The sequence below is a fragment of the Gossypium hirsutum genome, chromosome A03, assembly GCF_007990345.1.
Source record: "Gossypium hirsutum isolate 1008001.06 chromosome A03, Gossypium_hirsutum_v2.1, whole genome shotgun sequence".
Taxonomy (NCBI): domain Eukaryota; kingdom Viridiplantae; phylum Streptophyta; class Magnoliopsida; order Malvales; family Malvaceae; genus Gossypium; species Gossypium hirsutum.
In genome coordinates this window covers 90782073-90786697 of record NC_053426.1, presented here as the reverse complement: position 1 = coordinate 90786697, position 4625 = coordinate 90782073, and the positions used below count along the sequence as shown (strand labels likewise).

The window sequence follows — 4625 nt, the reverse complement described above, 5'->3', positions numbered from 1 at the left end:
GTATGCTAGGAGTCGAACCCTAGCTCTCCTTCCCACTACCTAGCATGCTAACCACTGGGCCAAGTACACTTCTTCATGCCCAGTCTTGCCCAATTTATTTTATAAGCCTTATGCCCAGATTCCCTCTATGAGGCAAAAATTAAAACAATTTTTTTCCTAGAGTTTAAACACCAAAACAACAATACTTTTATAAATGTATATATATTTTCCTATCTAATAATAATAATTTTATAAATATATTTAATAATAAAAATTTCAAATATCAATAATACAGTAAATAATAATAATTTTCATAAAAAATTTTCAAACATACATACAGTAATATTTTTCTAATAATAATAATTTTATCTCATAATACTAATTAAAATTTCATAAAAGTTTAAAATATCCGTAATAATAAATACAGTAAAATTTTTCTAGTAGCAATTTAATTCAAAAATTTTTTCTTAAACAATAATATTTAAAACTTCTTAATTATTCAGGTTTTCTTCCATCCGAATCCCAGACTCAAAGCCCACTCTTCTAGGCCCTAAATTCAGAGTGTTACAAACTTGGTATAATGTTTTGGTTGTGTATAAATAGTCAAATATGGTATGTTTTGGCAAGTAGTAGATGGAATAGAAATATGCAAATGTTGTCCTGATATGTAGTAGGCATATAAATGGAAAATGCATGATATTAATTAGGTATTTGAATACTATGTCAAATTGGTAAAAAATGTGTATGAAATGTTATGGATTGGCTGCCTATTGAGTTGTAAAATGTTGCAATTTAAGTTGGTGCAGGTATGTAAAAATAGGATAGCAAAATGGCTTTGCAAATGGCCTATTTTTGTCCACACGGGCAGAGACACAAGCGTGTGTCTCAGATGTGTGTGACACATGGTCATGTTACACGGCCATGTGTCCCTTGATGTTGAAATTAAAATGAATTCAGTATACCCACTAATTGGCACACGGCCTAGTACCCAAGCGTGTGACTTGGCCGTGTTGCATAAGTCAGTATAACGTACAGGTTTGGCACGGCCTAGCACGCGGCCTGTCACACGGGCGTGTGTGGCCATTTCGAAAGACACATGGTCTTGTGGTTTGCCGTGTGACCCAAGTCAGTATGTACCCCCTGTTTTCACATGACCGGTGACACGGGTGTGTCTGCTGGTGGCCTGCCCACATGGGCGTATGTCCTCTTTTTGAGAAAAATTTTCAAAGTTTGTGAAAGTTTTATAAGTTGTCAGTTTAGTCCCAAACCACTCCTGAAGCATGTTTAAGGTATCGTAGGCTATTATAAGGGAAAATTGATTGAGATTGAATGTTGATTGTATGAATTGATTGAATGCATGAGAACAGTACAATTATATGTGTTATAAGTCTGCTAATGCTCCGTAACCCTATTCTAGCATTGAATACGGGTGAGGGATGTTACAAGTTTTTTATGATTTGGATAGTACATTGTGGTATTGATATGTTTTGTATTGGTTGGTGTTGGAATTATGCTTAAAAGAGGTTGATTGAAAGCCTATTATAATCTTTCTTTTGGTGTCTTTGAATTTTGGTGTAGGTGTATACAAGTTAGGTGGCAAATTGGCTTTGTAAATGGCCAATTTTTTGCCACACGGGCATGTGTTTCAGCCGTGTGTGACAACGGTTATATTACATGACCGTGTGCCCCCTAGTGTTAAATTAAAATCAAGTCAGTATGCTCCATATTGCCTCACACACGGGCGTGTGACTTAGCCGTGTGGCATAAGTTAGTATACTGATAAACCGTAAATTATACATATTTTTACCCCATGTTTAATGCATTTTATAGATGATTTCTCATTAGAATTGGTAAATTTGATGCTCCTAATGCTTTAATTTCATGTTTTGTACTCAAGAAAGCACCAAGAGTCAAAAGGAGCCAAAAACGAGCCAAAAAGGGACAAAACGGACCAAATCGAGAAGATGACACGGCCTAAGCCTTGCCACACGGGTAGCTCACATGCCCATGTCTTTTGAGGGTGTCGACCAAGGCTTTCACGATTCATACGGCCTGGCCATTGACCCACACGGCCGTGTGCAATTTAACAGATCGAACATGACTTGGCAATCACGTCACGCAGGTGTGTCCTTGCTAAGCCCAAGTTAAGTCCAATTTAGAAAAGGCCACTTTGGAGGGTTTCTAGGCATTCCAAAGCCTATAAATACACACTAGAGGAGGAGAAAAGGGGAGACAGAGAAGAGGGATAAGGAATTACCCCAAGGAAGCCGATTGATCCATTTCAGAAGCTGGATTCATCATCAAGACTAAAGATCTCTCCTCAATTCCCCTTCAGGAGTTTTGGGTTTTCTTTATGTTTTGTATTCTTTATTCTTCTGAGATGTTTTCTTATTTAGTTATGAACTAAATCCCCTAAATACCTAAGGGGAATGAAACCTAATACGAATCTTGTTATTATTTTCTGAATCATATGATAAATATTTAACTTGTTCTTAATTATGTGTTCTTAATTCTTGTTTTGATATCCGAGGATACTGATTCAAGACATGCTCTTACTCAGAGGAGGAATAGACCCTGTCTAAGAGTACAGTTGCCATAATTAAGCGGAGTTGATTGTGAGCCTAGAAAGTAGGGTGACAAGATTTTTTCGGATTAGGGTGAAACCTAGTAAGGGGATCCATAGATCGAGTTAATGCAACCCTAGAGTGTTAATTAGAGAAAAGTCTCAGTTATTCAATCTAGGGATTAGATGTTATTAGTCTTGAATAGGGATAATAACATAACTTAGGGATCTCTACGGAACAAGTTGAATGAAGAAATCGTCCAATTCGGAGCCAGAATAACAAGTAAAGTCTAGGAGGATTTTTCCTTAGGTATTGTCTCAAGTCAATCGATTTCCCAAAAGCAATTCCCTAATTCTTTTCTTTGTGCATTCTTAGTTTAAATAATTAGTTAATTAAAATAAACCCTTTTATTCTTAGGCTAGATAATAAAAAGATAGTTATTACTAGTACTTTTGGTTCCCTTGGGTACGATATCCCGGTCTTGCCATTACTATACTATTGTTCAATAGGTGTGCTTACCTTTTCGTCGTGATAATAGTTAGTCTAGATTTGGTCTTCATTATAAATATTTATTACTTGTTACGAATCACGTGATCAAGTTTTTGGCGCCGTTGCCGGGGAACTGAAATATTAGGAACACTAAATTTTTATTACTTTAGCCATTTATTTTTCTTGCAATTTTATTTTATTTTATTTTATTATTTATTAATTTACTTTTTCTCTCTCTTGGTAGGTTTTTTTTATAGTTTATGACTAGAAGAAACCCGTCGGCACCATTACTTTTTGACGAAGAAATAGATCGTACAATTCGCAAAAATCAAAGAGAAATAAGGCGTAGCTTATGATACATAGAGAACGAGTGAGAAGACGATATTAAAATCCCAACCGACGAGATCACTGAAAACCAAGGCAATCAGCTACCTCCTACAATTGCTGCTAATCAAAATCCTGTTCCATGTACTATGTATGATTCTGCTACACCTTCTTTAACAGGAACTGAATCTAGCATAGTTAGACCTGCTGAAGCTACAAATACTTTTGAATTAAAACCTAACACTATTCAGATGATACAGTAGTTTGTTCAGTTTGATGGTTTGCAGGATGAAGATCCCAACGCTCACTTAACAAATTTCCTAGAATTTTACGATACATTCAAAATCAATGGCATTTCTGATGATGCCATTCGTCTTTGGTTATTTCCCTTTTCACTGAGAAACTAAGCTAAACAGTGGTTGAACTCATTACCACAAGGGTCGATCACTACTTGGGAACAAATGACCAAGAAATTTTTACTAAAATACTTTCCGCCTGATAAAACGGCTAAATTACGTAATGATATCTCTTCGTTTGTGCAGATGGATTTAGAAACACTTTATGATACATGGGAGAGATACAAGGACTTACTGAGAAGGTGCCCTCACCATGGGTTACCGCTTTGGCTTCAAGTGAAAACATTCCACAATGGCCTGAATCCCTCGACTTGGCAATTGGTTGACGCAGCTGCTGGCAGAACCATCAACAATAAAACACCAGAAGATGCCTATGAATTTATAGAGGAGATGTCACTGAATAACTATCAGTGGCAAGTTATGAGGACTAAGCCAACAAAAATAGCCGGCATTTATAACATCGATTCAGTCACCATGCTCTCTAATCAGGTAGAACTTCTCAATAAAAAGATTGAAGGCTTATTTGGTTCTATGCAGGTACATCCAGTAATGAGGTGTGACTCAAGTGGCGGAGGTGTGCATACAGAATACCAATCCTTCAATCCTACAACTGAAGAAGAACAAGTCAACTATATGGGTAACAATAACGTCCGATCTTAAAATAACCCATATAGTAATACCTATAATGCAGGTTGGAGGAACCACCCAAATTTCTCCTAGAGTGGTCAAGGGAATCAAAAGCCATAAAATCCTCAGGGTTTTCAACAGCCACCTTATCAACAAGAGAAGAAACCAAACCTTGAAGAGATGCTTTCTAAATTCATCTCGGTGTCAGAAACCTATTTCCAAAATACCGAGACAGCATTTGAGAATCCACAAGCATCGATCTAAGGACTCGAAACTCAGATTGGCC

General features: G+C 36.7%; 1 non-coding gene across 1 annotated transcript; it reads right to left on the bottom strand.

The window, feature by feature from the left end:
- Window positions 1-3865: 3865 nt before the first annotated feature.
- Window positions 3866-3972, bottom strand: LOC121226800 (small nucleolar RNA R71). The gene has a single exon (XR_005924498.1). It is a non-coding gene; the product is annotated as a small nucleolar RNA R71 (small nucleolar RNA).
- Window positions 3973-4625: the final 653 nt, after the last annotated feature.